The 23177-nt window shown below is 38.6% G+C and overlaps 1 protein-coding gene across 1 annotated transcript in view; it reads left to right on the top strand.

Moving 5' to 3' along the window:
* The window catches only part of ALMS1 (ALMS1 centrosome and basal body associated protein), a 187916-nt gene that overhangs the window by 1152 nt on the left and 163587 nt on the right, over window positions 1–23177 (top strand). The gene's annotated exons all lie outside the window — the stretch shown is intronic.

Here is a 23177-nt window from a genome sequence, read left to right as displayed (position 1 = left end):
CATGACTCCTGGAAAAATCATAGCTTTGACTAGATGGACCTTTCTTCGTCAAAGTGATGTCTCTGCCTTTTACTATGCTGTCTAGGTTGGTCATAGCTTTTCTTCCAAGGAGCAAACGTCTTTTAATTTCATGGTTGCAGTCACCATCTGCAGTGATTTTGAAACCCAAGAAAATAAAGTCTGTCATTGTTTTCATTGTTTCCCCATTCAGTAAGCTACCTGAATAGTAATCTCTAGTGGCTTCTGGCCAATTGTGCTTCTTCAGCTTCTTTGTAGCCTTAAAGGGGTCCCTAGCAGGTATGAGGGGCTTAGAGATACAGGAGGTTTATTAGGCTGTAGCTCCCAACAGTCTGGAAAACTAGAAAGAGCTGATTTTTTGGCTGGCTCCTGAAGGTCATTTTGAAAATAACTGCATTTAATTGATTATTTTTCAGGGAGAAAGGAAAGGTATACAATTCGGATATCTAGTCATCAGACATTTAAGTTTCTATTCTGTGAGAGGAACATTGTGGGGACAAAAAGAAGTCTAGGGTTTATTGTTCAAGACTGCTCCTTAGATAAGGTGTCAGCTGGGTAGAGTGAAACAAGGTGCAACAATTACAAAGACAGAGAAAAGACTGTATATAGATCTGTGCTGTTCAATACAGTAGTCATAGCAATGTCTGACTCTTTACATGTTAATTTGTTAAAATAAAATGAAATTAAAAATTCAGTGCCTCTGTTATACCAACCACTTTTCAAGTGCTCGGTAGCCACGCTTGATTAGTGGCTGTGTAATTGGACAGTGCAGATGTAGAATAATTTCATCATTACAGAAAGTTCTACCGGACATTATTGCTATAGGCTGTTGATCATTAAAGAATAATATTTGTTTTGCTTGGTAAATATTCCTGTCGGTCCTCAGTTCATTGAGCATGTTGAGCATTCATCATGGGCCACACATTATGCTTTATGCTGTGGAATCTTGATGAACACAAATATTTGTTGTTTCTTTTTTTCTAGTTGTAGGCACTTTAAAGAGGGAGGCAGACAAAATTCAGTTGGTCGAAGAAAGAAAAGTAAAAATGGTATGTCCTACCATGCTTTGAAAACATTTAGTAAGGGAATCTGTTTTATCAGTGAAGTTGGGGAAAGCTTCCCTAAGGAAGTTATGACAAGCTGAGATCTGAAGACAGATCACAATTAACTAGTTAAAGGGAAAAGAAGCTTTCCCGCTGAGGGAAATGCACGTGGAAAGGGACTGTAGGTAGGAAAGAATGGTGTTTTCAAGGAACCAGAAGCCAATATGGGTTGATTACAGACTTGAAGGCTTTCTGTTCCATGTCAGGGATTTGGAAGCTTTATCCATGGAAGTCATTGAAATGTTTTTAAACAAAAATAAAGGATAAGATTTGTGTTTCAGGAAGATCACTTTATAGCAGAGTAGAGAACAGCCTTGATAACTGGGTGGGGTGGGGAGCAGCAATAAGTCGAGGATGTTAATTAATTAGGTCATTGCAGTATTGCTGGGAACTGATGATATTTTGGAAGAGGGACATGTTGGTGGATATAGAAAAGTAGACTGATTCAAGAGGTATTTAAGAAGTAAAATAATCACAGTGGTACACTAATTTTACATTAGTATTACATTAATAATGGATTAGATGTGGAACACGAGGGCAAGGAGGTGTCAGGTTATTGGATAAATGGTTGTGCCAAATATTGAAAAATGGCCAAGTTTATGGTAGAAGTGGTGGCCATGGGGTAGGGTGATGAGATGGTTGGGATGGGTGTTAAGATTATGGGTTTGGCTTTGGAGATTGGAGGAGGGATCTGGGCTAGACATTTCAAATTGTAAGTTATCTATATACATATGGACCAGAACTAAAGCTACATTTGTGGATGAGATCTCCTAACTTTAATTTTGTTCTATGACTTCTTGTTTGAATAACTTAATATTTAAATTTAATATTCCTTGAAGATTTTAATTAAGCCCCTTTACCTCTTTACAGCCAATATGACAAGATTATTCTTTTGTTTAACTGTGATCTATCTGTGTAATAGAAGATACTGCTTTTTAGAGCCCAAGTATTTTTTCTGTAGAGGGTTTTTTCCTTTTTGAGAGAAATCAGATATTCTCTTGTTTACCTTGGAGGGTTTATGAAGGTGTGGGTGATGTGCTGTATTAAAGGTAGTTTTAAAATGATATAAAATGTATTAAGATAATTTTTTTGCTCACTAATATATTAAGGTTTATTTACTAATATATTAAGATTTACTGCCATAAATTAGAAAAATGTTTAAAGGAGAGACTTTTATATGTTTCTTGCTGGAAATTTATGAACTATAAGTTTTTGAAGATGAGTTTGTGGTGTAGTATTTAATTCAGTGTCTTCAAAGGATGAGGCTTCCCAGGTGATTCAGTAGTAAAGAATCCACCTGCCAAGCAGGAGATGTGGGTTCCGTCCTTGGATTGCGACGATCCCATGAAGAAGGAAATGGCAACCCACTCCAGTATTCTTGCTTGGGAAATTCCATGGACGAGGAGCCTGGTAGGCTACAGTCCACAGGGTTGCAAAGAATCAGACATGATATAGTGACTAAACAGCAGCAGCGTTCAGAGGAAGAGGCCAAATGATGGGAGACATTAATTTCATTCAGGATAGCCTCAAGTTAAATGACAAAATTGTAATATTTGACTCACTCTCATATGTCTCTGACAATAAGGATGTTCTAGTGGTGATTTGTAAAGTTTGCAAGTCCAGTTAATGACGCTGAGCTAAGGTATGGAACTGTTTTAAGTTCAGTACAAAATGTGACCTGCCTTACAACCAAGTCTTAAAAAAAATATTAATTTATTTTTAGCTGAGCTGGGTCTTTGTTGCTGTGGGAGGGCTTTCTCTAGCTGCGGTGAGTGAGGGCTAATCTTCATTGTGCCGTCTTATCGCAGTGGCTTTTCTTACTGTGGAGCACAGGCTCAGAGTTGGGGGGCTTCAGCAGTTGTGATGCGCTCAGCATATGGGATCTTCCGGGACCAGGAATTGAACCCATGTACCTGGCATTGGCAGGTGGATTCTTAACCACTGGACCACCAGGGAAGTCCCACAACCAAGTCTTTTTAAGATTTCGGGGAAGTGAGTGATTCAGAGCCTTTACTTTGTTGGTCTTATGCCAGTCCGGACCATTCAACATGAACCGTCTCTGCTTTGTAATTCCTAAACCTAAATTTCTGAACTGTGCTAGGGAAAATAATTCAATTCTGTGAATTGGTATCATAGAAGTTCTTGGTCCTCAGCTTTTTTTGTTTTTAGTTTTATCATTTATTTACAATAGTCTTTTCTTCCAACTATATTGAGATATAATTGACATGAAGCACTTAGAAGTTTAAGGTACATAGCATGATTTGACTTACATACGTCATAAAATAATTATCACAAGTCGTCATCTCATATGGCTTAGAAACATAAAGAAATAGAAAATAATTTTTTCCTGGTGATGAGAACTCAGGGTTTACTGTTAGCAGTGTTCATATAGAGTGTACAGCAGCGTTGTTTGTCATGTTGTGCATTATATACCTAGTACTTATTTATCTTATTGTTGGAAGTTTGCACCTTTAGACCACTTGCTCTCCAACTTTTAACTGAATCATCAAGAGATCTTGGAAACATTTTTCTGTTTGCTTTTTCAGATTCTTCTGCATTTTCATCCTCTTGCCTTCATCTAGTGTTCAGCATTCTCCTATCAGCAGGTTATAATTTCTTAGGAGAGACGCTTAGGCCTGAACTCCTTCACCTTCCTAGTCCTCAACTCCAAATTTATCTACAGTGTACCACTCTTAGTCTTTTTTTTTTTTTTTTTTGCCTATTAGTACAGATTTTGTTCTTATATTAAAACTTTCTTGTGCTTGGGGATGAAAGCTGTCAGTTATAGTGTGTTTCTCTCTTAAGGAAGTGCTGTATTTTATTTTTAGATATTTGATAAATGATAATAGTTTTAAGTTAAATTGTTTTCTTGAAATTTTTTGGTCAAATTTGAAATCAGAATTATGATGTTTTTATGTGAGGTACTGGGAAGATTTTTTAATGTCTTGGAACAGTTTAAATTATACAAGACTTTCTTGCATGTTGGAAAAATAATTTGTGAAGATACTGTGCCTGTGGATTCCTTTCAGGGTTGTAATTTGTATAGACTGTCTCACTTTTTTTGGGTTGAAACTGTTAGTTGCTCAGTTGTGTCTGGCTCTTTGCGGCTCCAGGCTCCTCTGTCCATGGGATTGCTATTCCCTTCTCCAGGGGATCTTCCTGACCCAGGGATCAAACCTGGGTCTCTGGCATTGCAAGCAGATTCATTAACATATTACCTACTGGATAAACCCCCTTTTGGGGGGGGCAGTTAATTTTGCTAATTTATGATTTTTCTGAAAAATCATTTCAATAAGGATTTTTAGTTAATTATAATGAAGTGTGTTACATAGTATTCTTTATTTTTTCCATTGCATTTGTGATTATTTCCATTTCTCATTCCTAATTTTATATATTTTATTTTCCTCTTGATCTGAATAACTATGGATATGTTTTGTTAATTTTTTTCATCCAAAGAAACTGCTCTTATATTTAAGTTTAATTCTATTGACTTTTTCACCATTTAGTTTGTTAATTTCAGCTCTCATCTTTTACTGTTTCCCTAGGTTTATTTTGATTTATTTAATTTTACTTCATGTGCTGAATGCTCAACCGGCTTATTTAAAAACATTTTAAATCGTTTTGTTGTGACATAATTTAAATACTGTGCAATTTACCCTGTATTTTATTGCACAGTTCAGTGGTTTTCAGTATGTTAAAAGATATGTGTAGCCACCACCACAATTTTAGAACAATTTTTTCACGACCTCAAAAAGAAACTGTATACACTTTAGCTACAACCCCTCTTGCTTCCATTCCTCTAAGCAACTGTTAATCTACTTTCCCCTTCTGTAGAGTTGCCTGTTCTGGTCATTTAATATAAGTGGAATCATGTAATATATGGTACATGCCACACGGATTCCTGGATCTTAGTTCCCCCACCAGGGTTCGAACCCTGGCAGTGAAAGCATTGAGTCCTAGCCAGTGGACCACCAAGGAATTCCAATATGTGGTCTTTTATGACTGGCTTCTTTCACTTAGCATAATGTTTTTAGGAATCCATGTAAATAACATCAATTTTTCATTCCTTTTTATGACTTAATAGCATTCCATTGTATGGATATACTACTTTTGTTTATCCGTATCAGTTGATGGACATCTGAGTTGTTTTCTGCCTGTTGTCTATCTCAAAATAGTTGAAAATTCTCTTTGTGATTTCTTTTTTCTTTTCATTGGTTGTTTAGGAGTCTGTTGCTTAATTTCCATGTTTGTGAATTTCCTTAACTTCTTTCTGTTATAGATTTCTAATTTCATTCCATTTTGGCTGGAGAATATACTTTCCATGATTTAAATTTTTTAAAAAATTTGACGCTTGTGTTTATAACTGAATCACTGTGCTGTACAGCAGAAGTTAACACAGCATTGTAAATCGCCTGTACGTCAGTAAGATAAATTTTCTAAAAAATTTGAGGCTTGCTTTGTAACCTAACATGCTGTCTATCCTGGAGATGTTCCGTGTATGCTGAGAAGAATGTATCTTCTGCTGCTCTAGGATGGAATATTCTGTGATGTAGTTTGCTTATAGTGTGTTCACATCTTATATTTCCTTGTCGATCTTTTCACAGGTGGCTGTCCTTTTTTTTTTAATTGTTAGCATTATGTTTTGGCTGCGCCGGATCTTTGCGGCAGCCCTTAGGCTTTCTCTAGCTGTGGTGAGCAGGGACTACCCTCTGTTGCGGTGCTCAGGCTTCTCACTGTGGCTTCTCCTGTTGCGGCACGTGGGCTCTAGGAATGTGGGCTTCAGAAGTTGTGCTGCAAGGCCTTAGTGCCTCTCGGCATGTGGTATTTCCCAGACCAAGGATGGAACCTGTGTCCGCTGCATTGGCAGCTGGATTCTTAACCACTGGACCACTAGGGAAGTCCCAGTAGACTTTATTGGGAGCAGTTCTATGGTTAGCAAAAAGTTCAGAATTCCATGTACCTTTTTTCCCTCCCCTGTTTTCTCTGTTATTAACATCTTGTATTAGGCTGGCATATTTGTTACAATTGGTAAGCCAATATTGATACATTGCTATTAATTATAAGTGTATGTTTTTATTAGAGTCCACTTTTTTGTACATTCTTTGGATTTTGACAAATGTATAATGACATATATCCACTATTACAGTATCACATAGACTAGTTTCACTGCCTAAAAAAAAAATCCCTGTGTTTTGCTTATTTGTCCTTTCCCTCCTTCCTCTGGAACCCTGGCACCTGCTGCTGTTTTTATTGTCTTTGTAGTTTGGCATTTTCCAGAAAGTCATGTAGTTAGAGTCATACAATATGTAGCCTTTTAGAATGGCTGCTTTCACTTAAGAATATGTATTTAAGGTTCTTCCATGTCTTTTCATGGTTTGGGGGCTCGTTTCTTTTTTCCTACCTTGATTTCTTTTTCTTTTCTTAAAAATTGTGGTAAAATATATATACTGTAAAATTTACCAGTTTAAGCATTCTAAAAATGTGTTTATTTTGGCTGAGCCTCGCAGCTTTCAGGATCTTAGTTCCACAACCAGGGATTGAATTTGGGGCCCTGGCAGTGAAAGCACCGAGTCCTGAATACTGGCCCACCAGGGAATTTCCCCATTTTAACCAGTTTTAAGTTTCATTAAGTACATTCACATTGTTTTATAATCTTTACCACCATCTATCTCTAGAACTTTTGCATCTTTACAAACTGAACCTCCAACATCTCTGCCTTATCTGAGTCTGATTCTGATCCTTGCTGTCTCTAACCTGCTTTTGTTTTTGTCTTTTATGTTTTGTAATGTGTGTGTGTGTGGAAAACCAGGCATGTACTGAATGAATATGATATGATAGGAACTGAAGTAAAGAGCCTTTTAGTGTGAGATTTCGTTAAGTTTATGTGGTTAGAGCTGATTTTGTGTTTGTTTCTCATAGCAGTAGGTGTCAAAGGCTAAAACTTCCTCTGATGACCTTGTTTTTGTTCCCCGTTTTCTTTGGATTTCTCTAAGGACTTCCTAAATAAGATCTGGATGTGCTGTTCTTTCATTCATATGCCGTATCATCAGGAGCCCCGTTGATGTAGCGGTAATGTATGGGTGGAGGGGAGGTGCTCTGTAGCCCTGTTATTAGGTCTCACTCTTTCCCTAGGCTGTGAGCTCCACTAGGGTTTTGCATTGGTTTCTCCTTAAATGAAATAAGAAAGCTAGGAGAGGGCTTGGAGTTGACTATTTCCCTTTCCCACATCACTTTGTCTCTGTAAAACCCCAGTCTCTGGTGAACTAGTTTCTTTTATGGGCAGGTCTTAAGGACAGAATGCTCTAGGCTTATTTCAGAATGACTACCTTTCCCTCTTCTCCTGCCAGAGCAAGAGGTTTTTCTCTCATCTTAACTCTGAAACCTGGTGCAGTTCCTGGAAGTAAAACTCCAAAAGTGTGGGAGCCCCTCTAAGACTTTCCCTGGAGTTTTTAAATCTCAGAGTTCTCTATCCTGAGCCTCTAATAATTTGTCAGTTACAATTTAGGCTTTCCTTCCCTGTCCTTGGTGGTGTCTGCTCTGGAACTCTGTCCCATTCGTTGTGATTGTCTGTATCTGTTTGTCTGTCTCTGATTTGGGGGACTGTAGTATGCCCTTAATTTCAATTCTCTGGTGGATGTAAGAAGAGTTGTTGGTTTTCAGTTTGTTTAGGTTTTTTCTTTTTGTAGTGATAGGAGTAATGACTTCCTAACTCCTTGCCTGCTGGACCAGAGCTTTGTTTTAGTTGTTTTTCAAGAGACTGTGGTTTTGTTTGTTTGTTTTTACCATGCTCCATAGCTTGGCTTCCCTAGTAGCTCAGTTGTTAAAGAATCCACCTTCAATGCAGGAGACCCTGGTTAAGTTCCTGAGTCAGGAAGATCTGCTGGAGAAGGGATAGGCTACCCACTCCAGTATTCTTCCCTTGTGGCTCAGCTGGTAAAGAATCCACCTGCAATGCTGGAGACCTGGGTTTGATGCCTGGGTTGGGAAGATCCCCTGGAGAAGGGAACAGCTGCCCATTCCAGTATTCTGGTCTGGAGAATTCCATGGACTGTATAGTCCATGGGGTCGCAAAGTGACTTTCACTTTTACTTTCATAGCTTGTGGGATCTTAGTTCCCGCACAAGGGATTGAACCTGTGCCCTTGGCAGTGAAAGCATGGTGTCCTAACCATTGGACCACCAGGGAATTTCCTCAACAGATCATTTTTTAGAGCAATTGTAGGTTCCAAAAAAAAAAATTGGACAGTACAGAGGCTTCCCATCTACCTCCTGCTCCCACACATGCACAGCATCCTCCACTGTCAATATCCCACATCAGAGTGTAATACATTTGTTATGATGAACCTACATTGACATCCAAAGCCAGAGTTTATATTAGGGCTCACTTTTGGTATTGTACATTCTATGGTTTTTGACAACTGTATAATGGCGTGTATCCACCAATATAGTTTCTCTGTGTCTTTTCATGACTTAGTGGCTCATTTCTTTTTAGTTCTGAATAATATTATTGTCTAAATGAACCACAGTTTACTTTATTCATTCCTCTACTAAAGGATATTTTAGTTGGACTTCCCTGATGAGTCAGACTGTAATGAATCTACCTGCAATGCAGAAGACCTGGGTTCAAACCCTGGGTCGGGAAGACCCCCTGGAGAAGGGAATGGCTACCCACTGCAGTATTCTTGCCTGGAAAATTCCATGACAGAGGAGCCTGGTGGGCTGCAGTGTGTGAGGCTGCAGAGAATCAGACACGACTGAGAGACTAACCGTCTTTTCAGTCCATTTGGGTCAGTACCAAGCAGTCGGATGACCAGCTGTATGTGTGCTCAGTGGTGTATTTTGGTTAACAGTCCTTATCAGGTTATGTCTTTTAGAAATATCTTCTCCTAGTCTGTGGCTTGTCTTCTTGTTCTCTTGACATTGTCTTTCATGGAACAAAAATTTTTAATTTTGATGAGTCCAGCTTATCAATTATTTCTTTCAAGGGTTGTGCCTTTGGTGTTGTACCGAAAAAGTGATCACCATAGCCAAGATCGTCTAGGTTTTCTCCTATATTATATTCTAGATGTTCTACAGTTTTTACAGTTTTATATTCTCTGTTTTCATCTATGATTCATTTTGAGTTAAATTTTGTGAAAGGTGTAAGATCTGTCTTGATTCACTTTTTGCATGTGTACGTCCAGTTATTCCAGCATTGTTTGTTGAAAAGACTGTCTTTGCTCCATTATGTTGCCTTTGTTCCTTTGTCAAGGATCAGTGGTCTTTATTTTGGTCTATTTCTGGACTTTGTTGTGTTACAGTGATCTGTTTATGTGGCCTTTCACCAATGCCACATTATCTCGATTGCTGTAGCTTTATACTAAGTCTTTAAGTCAGATAGTGTCTGTGTTGTTTTTTTGGCTTTCTTGGGTCTTTTGACTCTCCATATACCCTCTATTTTTAAAGTTTAAATTACTTTTTTTTTTCCCTCCATTGGTAGGTTGGTTTCTGCTGTACAACAGTGCAAATCAGCCATAATTATACGTACATCCCCTCCCTCCCTAGCCTCTCTCCCCACCACTCATCCCATCCCTCCACGTCATCACAGAGCACTAGACTGGGCTCCCTGTGCTGCACAACAACTTCTCAGCACCTATCCAGCTTGCACTGGACAATGTATATATATTGATGCTGCGTTCTGCATTTGTCCCACTCTCTCCCTCCCCCACGGTGTCCATAAGTCCATTCTCTACATCTTTGTCTTCATTCCTTCCCTGCAAATAGCTTCATCAATATTTTTCTAGATTCTGTATATATGCGTTAATTACTATATTTGTTTTTGTCTTTCTGAGTTCACTGTATATAATAACAGGCTCTAGCTTCATCCATCTCATGAGAACTGACTCGAATTCATTCTTCTTGATGACTGAGTAATATTCTGTTGTGTATGTATGTGCCACTTTTTTTTTGTTGATTCCTCTGCTGATGGGCATCCAGCTTGCTTCATGTTCTGGCTCTTGTAAGCAGTGCTGCAGTGAACATTGGGGTACATGTGTCTTGAGTTTTGGTTATGGTTTTCTCAGGGCCCAGTAGTGGGATTGCTGGGTCATATGATGATTTATTCCTAGTATTTGAAGTAATCTTTATCCTGTTCTCCATAATGGCTGTATCAGTTTGTATTCCCACCAACAGTATAGAGTTCCCTTTTCTCTACATCCTCTCCAACATTTATTGTTTGTAAATTTTTTGATGATGGCCATTCTGACTGGCGTGAGGTGATACCTCATTGAAGTTTTGATTTGCATTTCTCTAATAATTAGTGACATTGAGCATCTTTTCATCTGTTTATTGGCCATCTGTATGTCTTCTTCAGAGAAATATCTGTGCCCATTTTTTGACTGGGCTGTTTGTTTTCCTAATATTGAGCTGTACGAGCTGCTTATATATTCTAGATTAATCCTTTGTCAGTTGTTTCATTTGCAGTTTTCTCCTATTTTGAGGGTTGTCTTTTAATCTTATTTATTGTTTCCTTTGTTGTGCAAAAGCTTTTAAGCTTAATTAGGTCTCATTTGTTTTTTTTTAATTTCCATTACTCTAGGAGGTGGGTCATAGAGGATCTTGTGGTTTATGTCAAGGAATATCCTGCCTGTGTTTTCCCCTAAGAGCTTTATACTTTTTGACCTTACATTTAAGTCTAATCCAGTATGTATTTATTTTTGAGTATGATGTTAGGAAGTCTTCTAGTGTCATTCTTTAGCATGTAGCTGTCCAGTTTCCCCAGAACTACTTGCTGAAGAGGCTGTCTTTTCTCCATTGTATATTCTTGCCTCCTTTGTCAAAGATAAGGTGCCCATAGGTGTGTAAATTTATCTCTGGGCTTTCTGTCTTGTTCCATTGATTTGTATTTGTTTTTTTGCTTGTACCATACTTGTGATGACTGTAGCTTTGTAGTATAGTCTGAAGTCAGGAAGGTTGATTCCTCCAGCTCTGTTTTTCTTTGTTAAGATTGCTTTGGCTATTCGGGGTCTTCTGTCTTTCCATGCAAATCATAAATTTTTTTGTTCTAGTTCTGTAGAAAAATACCATTGGTAATTTGATAGGGATTGCAGTGAATTTGTAGATTTGTATATATGTGGGCTTTCCTAGTGGCTCAGATGGTAAAGTGTCTGCCTGCAATGCGGGGGACCCGGGTTTGATCCCTGGGTCAGGAAGATCCCCTGGAGAAGGAAATGGCAATCCACTCCAGCACTGTTGCCTGGAAGATCCCATGGATGGAGGAGCCTGATAGGCTACAGTCCATGGGGTCGCAAAGAGTTGGACATGACTGAGCAACTTCACTTCACTTCACTTGGGTAGTATAGTCATTTTCACAATATTGATTTCTCCAATTCAAGAACATGGTATATCTCTCCATCTATTTGTGACATCTTGGATTTCTTTCATTGGTATCCTATAGTTTTCTGCATAGGGTCTTTTCTCTTTTAGGTAGGTTTATTCCTAGGTATTTTATCCTTTTTACTGCAGTGGTGAATGGGATTGTTTCCTTAACCTTTTTCTGATTTTTCATTGTTAGTGTATAGGAATGCAAAGGATTTGTGTGTATTAATTTTATATCCTGTGACTTTACTCTATTCATTGATTAACTCTAGTAATTTTCTGGCAGAATCTTTAGATTTTTCTTTGTATAGTATCATGTCATTTGCAGACAGCGAAAGTTTTATCTTTATTTTCAATTTGGATTTCTTTTATTTCTTTTTCATCTCTGATCGCTGTGGCTAGGACTTCCAACACTGTGTTGGATAATAGTGATGAGAGTGGGCACCGTTCTCTTGTTCCTAGTCTTAGAGGAAATGCTTTCCGTTTTTCACCATTGAGAATATTTGCTTTGGATTTGTCTTGTATGGCCTTTATTATGTTGATGTAGGTTCCTTCTGTGCTTACTTTCTGAAGAGTTTTTATCATAAATGAGTGTTGAATTTTGTCAGAAGCTTTCTTTGCATCTATTGAGATGATCATATGGTTTTTATCTTTCAGTTTTTTGATACGTGTATCACATTGATTTTTTTGCATATATTGAAGAATCCATGCATCCCTGGGATAAATCCCACTTGGTCATGATGTATGATCCTTTTAATATATTATTGCCTTTTTTTTGCTAAAATTTTGTTGAGGATTTTGATATTGGCCTGGAATTTTCTTTTTTGTGGTGTCTTTGTCTGGTTTTGGTGATGGTGGCCTCCTGGAATGAGTATGGGGTTTTTCCTTTGCAATTTTCTGGAATAGTTTTAGCAGGATAGGTGTTAGTTCTTCTCTAAACTTAATGAGGGATTTACCTGTGAAGCCATCTGGCCCTGGGCTTTTGTTTGTCGAGGATTTTTGATCACAGTTTTTATTTCAGTGCTTGTAATTGGTCCATTCATGATTTCTGTTTCTTCCTGGTTCAGTTTTGGAAGGTTTTTCTAAGAACTTGCCCATTTCTTCCAGGTTGTCCATTTTATTGGCATATAGTTACTTGTTGTTGACTCTTAAGATCCTTTGTATTTCTGTGTTATCTCTTGTAAGTTCTTTTTCATTTCTAACTTTATTGATTTGAGTCCTCTCCCTTTTTTTCCTCGATGAGTCTGACTAGTGGTTTGTCAATTTTGTTTATCTTCTCAAAGAACTAACTTTTAGTTTTATTGATCTTTGCTATTGTTTCTTTCATTTCTTTTTCATTTATTTCTGCTCTGATCTTTCTAATTTCTTCCCTTCTGCTAACTTCAGGGTTTTTTTGTTCTTTTTCTAGTTGCTTTTGGTGTAAAGTCAGGTTGTTGATTTTTTGGTTGTCGTTTTTTGAGATAGGCTTGTATTGCTATAAACTTTCCTCTTAGAACTGATTTTGCTGCATCCCACAGGTTTTGGGTCATTGTGTTCTCATTGTCTTTTTGTTTCTAGGTATTTTTTAAAATAACCTTTTTGATGTCTTCAGTGACTTGTTGATTATTTAGAAGTGTGTTGTTTAGCCTCCATGTGTTTGTGATTTTTACAGTTTTCTTTCTTTTCCTATAATTGATATCAAGTTGCATAGCATTGTGGTCAGAAAATATGCTTGATACAGTTTTAGTTTTCTTAAATTTTCCGATGCTTGATTTGTGACCCAAGATGTAATCCGTCCTGGAGAATGTTCCATGTTCAGTTGAGAAAAAAGTGTATTTTGCTGTTTTGGGATGGAATGTCCTGAAGATATCAGTTAGCTCCATTTGGGTTAGTATGTGATTTAAGGCTTGTGTTTCCTTATAAATTTTCTGTCTGGATGATCTGTCCATTGGTGTAATTGGGGTGTTAAAGTTCCCTTGTATTACTATATTACTGTCAGTTTCCCCTTTTGTGGTCATTAGTATTTGCATTATATATTGAGGTGCTTCTATGTTGGGTGAATTAGTATTTATAATTGTTATATCTTCTTGAATTGGTCCCTTTTTCATTATGTCGTGTCCTGCCTTATTTTTCGTAATGTCTATTTTGTCTGATACAAGTATTGCTACTCCCACTATCTTTTGATTCCCACTTGCATGGAATATCTTTTTCCATCCCTCAACTTTCAGTCTGTATGTGTCCTTAGGTCTGAAGTGGCTCTCCTGTAGGCAGCATATACACAGGTCTTGTTTCTGTATCCATTCAGCCAGTTTGTGTCTTGATTGTAGCATTTAATCCATTTACATTTAAGGTAGTTATATATATGTTCCTAATGCCATTTTCTTAAGTGTTTAGGATTTATTTTTGTGAGTCTGTTTCTTCTGTAGAAGTTCCTTTAGCATTTGTTGTACAGCTGGTTTGGTGGTGCTAAATTCACTGAACTTTTGCTTGTCTGTAAAGCTTTTGATTTCTTCTTCAAATCTGAATGAGATCCTTGCTGGGTGGAGTACTCTTGGTTGTAAGTTTTTATCCTTCATCACTTTAAATATAAGTTTTTATCCTTCATCACTCTCTCTGGCCTGTAGAGTTTCTGCTGAAAAATCAGCTGTTAACCTTATGGGGATTGCTTTGTATGTTATTTTTTGCTTTTCCATCGCTGCTTCTAGTATTTTTTGAGTTTAATTTTTTTAAGTGTGATTAATATGTGTGTTGTTGTATTTCTCTTTGGGTTTATCCTATATGGGACTGTCTGGGCTTCCTGGACTTGGGTGCCTATTTCTTTTTCTATAGTAGGGAAGTTTTCCACTATAACCTCCTCACATATTTTCTCATACCCTTTGTTTCTCTTCTTCTGGAATGCTAATAATTTGAATTTTGGTGCATTTATTATTGTCCCAGAGGTCTCTGAGACTGTCCTCAATTCTTTTATTTCTTTTTTCTGCTCCTCAGTAGTTATTTCTGTCATTCTGTCTTCCAGCTCACTTATCCATTCTTCTGCCTCAGTTATTCTACTGTTGATTCCTTTTAGATTATTTTTAATTTCAGTGATTGTGTTGTTCATGTCTGTTTATTTTTATTTCATCTAGGTCTTTAGTAGATGTGTTAAATGATTCTTGTATTTTTTCTATTTTTGATATTTTGAAACTTCTTTACTGCCATTACTTGAAATTCTTTTTCACATAGGTTGCCTGTTTCCTCTTCATTTATTTGGTCCTGTAGTTTTTAACTTGCTCCTTCATCTGTAACATATTTTTTTGTTGTTTCTTTTTTTTTTTTTTTTTGATGGTTGGGACTACGTTCCTGTCTCACAAGTTGTTTAGCCTTAGTTTCCAGCAGTGGAGTGTTCAGGTAGTTGGGTAGAACTGGGTCTTTGTTTTGAGATGTGGACCTTTGGAAACCTCACTCTTCATTAATATTCCCTGGCACCTGAAGTTTTCTCTGTTACTCTAGCCATTCGGATTCAGCACTCCTGCCTCCTGGGGCTCAGTCCTGAACTGGGATTCCACAAGCCATGGTTGTGGAAAAGAAAACTGTAGGAAAGGAAGAAAAAGAAAAAAAAAAAAAAAGGCAAAACAATAACAAAGAATAGAAAATAACCTCAGAAGGGTGAAACTGGACTCCAGTAGCAGAGAAGAAAAAAAATTATGTCTATAAAAATAAAAAATAAAAAACAAGAGGGGGCAGAAGAATAATGAAGACTAAAAAATAATAAAATAAAGTTAGAAAACTAACAAATAATAGAAAAACAAGAATATGTATGAAACAACCTCTGGAGGGTAAAACTGAACTCTGCTGGTAAACAGTAAAAAAAGTATTGAAAAAAAAAAAAACACCCTCAAAAACAGAAAAAAACTTGAATGTGAAGGGCTGTGCTTAGGTGGGGGATGACTTATGTGGTGATGTTTGGGTGGAAGTGGGATTTAGCAGGGGGTGGGGTTCTGATTCAGGACTTAAGCCTCCAGGAAAGACTCTAGAGAGGGGACTCTACCCAAACTGAGAAAGCCTCTGCAGTGCCTCTGTGTAGGGCGTGGCAGGTGGCCTGGACTCCACCCAAGTTTCTGCAGTGCTTCTGGCTTCAGAGTGGGGAGGATAAACCTGGGTCTCCAGGAGGCTCCCTGGGGCCAAGTAGGTAGGGGAACACCAGTTGGATTCCCCTTTCCTCCCCATCCAGAGGGACCCTCCCCTGCTGCCTCTGCTTTGTCTTCCTTCCCTTCTGCATTTGCAAGACCTACATGGGCAGTGGGTGCCCTTGGAGGTGACCCTGGAGGGAGAGGGCTCCTGAAGAATAGAGGGGGCCCCTGGAAGGAAGAGGGAGCCAGAGGGTAGAGAAAGGGGTCCCAACTGGTGGAGGGCCCAGTCCAGAGGGCAGACAGAGCCCCTGGTTGGGGGATGAGGGCCCACAAAAGACAAGGACCTTGGAGGGGAGAGGAAACTGGAGAATAGAGGGGGACCCTGAAGGGTGGGGGGCCACCCGGATGGCCGAGGACTTGGCCTGGAAGGAGGAATAAGCCCTGGAGGGAGGAGAGAGGCTGGAGGAGGGCTCCCTGGAAGGTGGAGGGGGCCTGGAGGTGGTGGTCTTAGGAGGCCCTCCAGGGCCGAGTGGGCAGAGGGACACTAGGCAGTTCCCTGCTACTGGAACCCTGCAGGTGCCTCCCCAAGCTGGGTGGTCTTCTCTCCCTGCAAGAGCCTCCCTCCCCTGTTTCACATCTGTAGGACTCATCCAGGTGGATGAGTCCCTGAAGAGCAAAATGGGCTTTTTTTCCCCCCTGTGCATCATGTGGGATCTTAGTTCCCTGACCACATGCCAAGCCCACACTTCCTGCAGTGGAAGCACAGAGTCCTACCCACTAGACTGCCAGGGAAGTCCCAGTGCTATTGTGTTTTTAATTTTAAATTCTAATTGTTCATAGCCGGTATGTAGAAAACCCATTGACTTTGCTCTGGTTTTGTTGTTGTTGTTTGTTTTTTTAAATGTTCAGGTATCACCAAAAAATATCCATCCACTGCTTTGGGAAACTGGAGTATTGAATCCTAATTATTGTTGGATTGTTTCTTTTTTCCTTCAGTTCTGTTAGTTTTTCCTTAAGGTATTTTGGAGCTCTGATGCGAAGTGAATATATATTTTGAATTATTAGGTTATTCTTGGTGGTTTGACCCTTTTATCATTCTGAAATGTTCCTCTTTATTTTTAGTAACCTTTTTATTTTAATACATTTTTATATTGCAGTAGCTATTCTACATGTTTTATGATTATAAATCTGCTTTTCATCCTTTTACTTTCAACCTGTTTGTATTTTCAGCTTAAAGTGTGTCTCCTGTAGAGAGCATATAGTTGAATCTTGTTTTTCATGTAGTCTAACACAACTGTATATCTTTGATTGGATTGTTTAATTCACTCACGTTAAATGCTATTGATATGTTTTGATTTATATCTACTGTTTAATTTTTTGTTTTCTATATATCTCGTGTCTTTTTGTTCTTTTAGACCTTCTTATATTGCCATTTTTGGTTTTAAGTAGATATTTTTCTCTTGTGTTGATTTAATTCTAATGATTTTTAAAGTTATAATTACTGAGTTATTTTTTGGGGCTTACAGTGTACACTGTCAATTTATCAGAATCTGCTTGCGATTCATTAGGACTAAATTCCAGTGAAATATAGAAGGTTTATGCCAATATAACCCCGTTCCTTACCCTGCCCCTTTAATGTTATTACTGTTAAACATACATCTGCATATGTTACAGATGTATGTTACATACCAAGTGATGTAAGAGTTAATACTTTGTGTAATAGGTTTTTTGAAGAATCTGGGAGAAGGGAGAATAACAAGCAGATGTTTTGTAGTTAGTTATATGAATTTATTTTGTCTTCTTTTTTTGTACTCATTTCTTCCTTTTGAGTATCTGGTATTATTTCCTTATTTTAGCAGAGATCAGTACCTGTTGATCTCCTTTGTGCTGTCGTTGTCAAATACATTTCTGTATGTTTATGTGCCCAACAGTACAATTAGATATATATTGTTTCATACAATTGTGTTTTTTTTGAAATAGGAAAAACTTCACTTTATTGTCACATTGAATTTTAGTACTTTACTTTCCCCCCCCTTTCCTTCCTTCCTTCCTTTTGCTGTCGGGGCAGCTGTGGCATGCGGGGTCTTTCACTGCAGCACACAGACTCTCTCGTTGTGGCGCACAGGCTCAGTAGTTGTGGCGCGCGGGCGTAGTTGCTCTGTGGTGCGTGGGATCCTAGTTCCCAGACGAGGTATTGAACCTATGTCCCCTGCATTGCGAGGTGAATTCCCAGTCATTGGCTCACCAGGGGAGACACTGAATTTTAGTACTTCTCTGTACAAGAGCAAAATAAACTGAGTCACGGTCATGAGTTCAGGATTATATATGCTGCATTTTGCCTTGTTATAATACAGCTGTGGCTCTATGATAAATATAAATTGGGGACATAGCTTGTAATCCAAAGCTAATTTGCATAACTGTCACGAGGGGAAAAAGCATTAAATGCATTTCTGAAATAAGTATTTTCATTTAATTCAGAATGTCAAGACAGCATTAGACATTGGCCTTGTTTCAAAAAAGTTTAAATGCTAAGGTAGCTAACTAACCTTCTTGAAAGGTTTAAGCACAGTTGATAAACAAAATGTTTTCCCTCTAATCTCAATCTTACGTAAGTGAAAGAGATGAGGGGAAAAATGCAGACAGTTTCTTTAGCGTATATGGCTAAGTACATCCCTCCTTAAACTGCAGTGTCCTTTACTGACCTCATTAAATTGAACTGGGCAAATATCAAAAGTTATCCACTTTATAAACCAAAGACAGCAATTTTAGGGTTACGGTAAGTAAAAAAATTTTGAAACACTTGAAAAATGTTTGACATTAGAGAAATCATCTCTTCATTATGAGAAAGAAAGGCATAACAGAAAGTAAAAGACATTTAAACTAAACTGATTTTCAGTCCTCTTTGAATAAGATAAATAGAAAATAATGGTTGATTACTAAACTTTGTGCTTTAATCAAACTAATTAATTACAGTGATTTTAAATGGCAACTGCCCATCTGACTAGGTGGTGAGCTTGACAGTTTTGAATACTTTTGTAATGAGTATTTTTTAAAACAAAAAGACACTAAAATGATCTGGTCTTGGCAGTGTTTATCTTAATGCATTCTGCATTTCTTTGCCAATCTTGTAGTTAAGGATCTTGTTCCAATCAATCTTAGTGTGAGTAATTGGGAACTGTTGATGAAAGTTGTGTATGACATTGTCTGATAATTTTCACTGATGACAGTTTGGTATTCATTCTTTTTAGCCTCTTCAATCTTTATAAATGCATTTGCTGTTTGCACCTCAGTAGACGCTGTTAGGGAATCTTGTATATCTTTATGACTCATAGCTGAACCTTAACATTTTCATAATAAGGAACCTGAATTCAAGATGCCAGGCACCTGAGTAGTTGAAGGAATAATTGTAAACATCCACTCTGACCTCCAGTGACCGTTCCAAAAGTCTTTTGCTTGAAATTAATGGCTTTCTATGCATGCAATAACTGTTTGCTGTCCATCTATTTTTTTTAGCCATATGCAGTACTGACACAGAGTCAGACACGATTGAAGTGACTTAGCAGCAGCAGCAGAGAGCAGTTATTACTGAAGTTTGCCATGGTTCAGTTGCATTTTCTGCTTCATACAGTGTTGGATCAGTTGTGTCCTTTTTTAAGTGATCAGGTTTTTTGGTTCCAAAAACTGTCCGTTTCCCAAGTTACCATGTTCTGTTTTCAATACCTGATTTTCATAACCTTCAGTTTTTACTGAGGTAAACTGGTATGCATGGGCTGCCCCTTCCCTCAGAAGAGTGTCATTGTTAAGCAATAACAGAACATCATTAAACACCTCGTTAAATTCTCCAGGAGGGGCAGGAATGATGAATTTTGCTGCTATGCATACCTTCTCATCAGACAACTACTCTTCCAGATCTGCTGGTTTCCTTTCGGTGGCAAACTAGGCTGCCCGTGTTGATGGTGGCGGTGACAGCCTGCCTTACCCCTTTTTCCGCCTGGTCTTCCTTGCTGCACATTCTGCCAGTGAAGCTTTTCAGATCGTCAAAGGGAAGAAAGGAGAAGAAATAACGCAGTTATGCTGTCTTTTGCAGTTAGCTGTGTAATTGCTTTAATTAATTCTGTTATTTTGTGTAAATTTCAGCTACTCTCTAGTATCATCCTGAAGCATTTCCCTTAGTATTTCTTGTAAAAGAAATAAAGAAATTTTCTGTTTAGGTTTATCTGGGGATTGAAAATTTTTAAAAAGAATTTTAATTGTGATAAAATACGCATAATATCTTAACCATCTTAACTATTTTAAAGTGTATAGTTTGATAATGTTAAATACATTAACCCTGTTGTATAACCAGTGTCCAGAACTGTTTTCATTTTGCAAAACTGAAACTCTGCACCATAAGCAACTACCCATTTTCCCTCATCTCGGTTCCTAGCAACCACGTTTCTGCTTTGTGTTTCTATGAGTTTGACTACTCTAGATACCTCTTTTAAGTGGAACCATACAATATCTGTCCTTTGTGACTGTCTTATTTTCACTTTCCTCCTCAAGATTCATCCATATTGTAGTAGTGACCCGATTACCTTCCTTTTAAGTCTGAATAACATTCCATTGTATGTATGTACAACATTTTGTTTATCCATTATCAGCTGATAAGACACTTGGATTGCTTCTGCCTATTGGCTGTTGTGAGTAGTGCTGCTGTGAACATAGGTTTGCAAATATCTCTAGACCTTTCCTTCAGTTCTTTTGGATGTATATGCAAAAGTGGGATTGCTAGAACATGGTGGTAGTTCTATTTTTAGTTTTCTGAGGAGCCTCCCTACTGTTTTCCATAGTAGTCGTACCATTTTATAGTTTCACCAACACTACACAAGGGTCTCCACATCTTTGCCAACATTTGTTATTTTTTCTCTCTCTCTCTCTCTTTTTTTCTTTTTTTTTTTTTGATAGTAGCCATCCTGATGAGTGGGCTTCCCTCATAGCTCAGTTGGTAAAGAACCTGCCTGCAATGCAGGAGACCCTAGTTCGATTCCTGGGTTGGGAAGATCCGCTGGAAAAGGGATTGGCTACCCATTTCAGTATTCTTGGGCTTCCCTTGTGGCTCAGCTGGTAAAGAATCTGCCTGCAATGTGGGAGACCTGGGTTCAGTCCCTGGATAGGGAAGATCCCCTGGAGAAGGGAAAGGCTACCCGCTCCAGTATTCTGACCTGGAGAATTCCATGAACCCCAGTCCATAGGGTCACAAAGAGTTGGACATGACTGAGTGACTTTCATTTTCACTATCCTGATGAATATGAGGTGATGTCTTACTGTTTTGATTAGTGATGTTGAACATCTTTCCCTGTACTTAGTGGCTATTTGTATATGTTTGGAGAAATGGCTCTGCAAGTTCTTTGCCTATTTGATAATAGGTTAATTGGGTGGTTTTTTGTTTTGTTTTTGAGTTTTACTGCTGCTGCTGCTAAGTCGCTTCAGTCGTGTCCAACTCTTTGCGACCCCATGGACTGCAGCCCACCAGGCTCCTCCATCCATGGAATTTTCCAGGCAGGAGTACTGGAGTGGGTTGCCATTGTCTGCTCTGTTTTGAGTTTTAAGAGTTCTTTATGTATTATGGCTATTAAGCCCATATCAGATATGTGATTTGCAAATATTTCCCCCCATTTTGTGGTTTGCCTTTTTACTCTGTTGGTGGTGTCTTCTGATATACAGAATTTTACAGTTTTCATGAAGTCCAGTTTGTCTGTTGTTTTCTTTTGTTGCTTGTGCCTCTGGTATCATGTCCAAGAAATCATTGCCAAACGTACTATTGTATAACTTTTGCTCTGAGTTTTCTTCTAAGAGTTTTGTAGTTTTAGGTCTTTAAGTCTTTGATCCGTTCAGAGTTGACTTTTTTATATGATGTTAGGTGAGTGTGTAACTTCATTCTTTTGAATGTGAGCAGCCAGTTTTTCCAGCAGCATTTGTTGAAAAGTGAAAGTGAAGTCGCTCAGTCGTCCCTGACTCTTAGCGACCCCATGGACTGCAGCCTATCAGGTTCCTCCGTCCATGAGATTTTCCAGGCAAGAGTACTGGAGTGGGTTGCCGTTGCCTTCTCCGGTTTTGGACAGTACTGCAGCATGAATTCAGACTGAAAACCTGAATCAGTACTGGCTTACAGTTCAAATTCTCAGGGAAGTTCTTTTTAACTCCCTCCACTCAGTGCCAAGGTTGAGAAGTGGAAGTTTCTTTTCTGTCCTTTTCTGTGGGAAAGTTTATTTCCCTTTTAATTTTATATTTTATAATTGTTGAAAAGGCCATCCTTTTCCCATTGAATGAACTTGATAGTTTTATTGAAAATTATTTGACCATATATATGTGAGAATTCAATCCCAAAGAAAGGCAATGCCAAAGAATGCTCAAACTACCACACAATTACACTCATCTCACATGCTAGTAAAGTAACGCTCAGAATTCTCCAAGCTAGGCTTCAACAATACGTGAACTGTGAACTTCCTGATGTTCAAGCTGGTTTTCGAAAAGGCAGAGGAACCAGAGATCAAATTGCCAGCATCCGCTGGATCATGGAAAAAGCAAGAGAGTTCCAGAGAAACATCTCTTTCTGCTTTATTGACTATGCCAAAGCCTTTGACTGTGTGGATCACAATAAACTGTGGAAAATTCTGGAAAAGATGGGAATACCAGACCACCTGACCTGCCTCTTGAGAAACCTGTATGCGGGTTAGGAAGCAACAGTTCAAACTGGACACGGAACAACAGACTGGTTCCAAATAGGAAAAGGAGTACGTCAAGGCTGTATATTGTCACCCTGCTTATTTAACTTCTATGCAGAGTACATCATGAGGAACACTGGACTGGAAGAAACACAAGCTGGAATCAAGATTGCCGGGAGAAATAGTCAATAACCTCAGATATGCAGATGACACCACCCTTATGGCAGAAAGTGAAGAGGAACTCAAAAGCCTCTTGATGAAAGTGAAAGTGGAGAGTGAAAAAGTTGGCTTCAAGCTCAACATTCAGAGAACGAAGATCATGGCATGCGGTCCCATCACTCCATGGGAAATAGATGGGGAAACAGTGGAAACAGTGTCAGACTTTATTTTTCTGGGCTCCAAAATCACTGCAGATGGTGACTGCAGCCATGAAATTAAAAGATGCTTACTCCTTGGAAGAAAAGTTATGACCAACCTAGGTAGCATATTCAAAAGCAGAGACATTACTTTGCCGACTAAGGGCCATCTAGTCAAGGCTATGGTTTTTCCAGTAGTCATGTATGGATGTGAGAGTTGGATTGTGAAGAAAGCTGCGTGCTGAAGAATTGATGCTTTTGAACTGTGGTGTTGGAGAAGACTCTTGAGAGTCCCTTGGACTGCAAGGAGATCCAACCAGTCCATTCTGAAGGAGATCAGCCCTGGGATTTCTTTGGAAGGAATGATGCTAAAGCTGAAACTCCAGTACTTTGGCCACCTCACACGAAGAGTTGACTCATTGGAAAAGACTCTGATGCTGGGAGGGATTGGGGGCAGGAGGAGAAGGGGACGACAGAGGATGAGATGGCTGGATGGCATCACTGACTCGATGGACGTGAGTCTGAGTGAACTCCGGGAGTTGGTGATGGACAG

The sequence above is a fragment of the Budorcas taxicolor genome, chromosome 11 (assembly GCF_023091745.1).
Source record: "Budorcas taxicolor isolate Tak-1 chromosome 11, Takin1.1, whole genome shotgun sequence".
NCBI lineage: Eukaryota > Metazoa > Chordata > Mammalia > Artiodactyla > Bovidae > Budorcas > Budorcas taxicolor.
The sequence above is the reverse complement of the archived record's forward strand: the minus strand, read 5'-3'. Positions and strand labels throughout refer to the sequence as shown.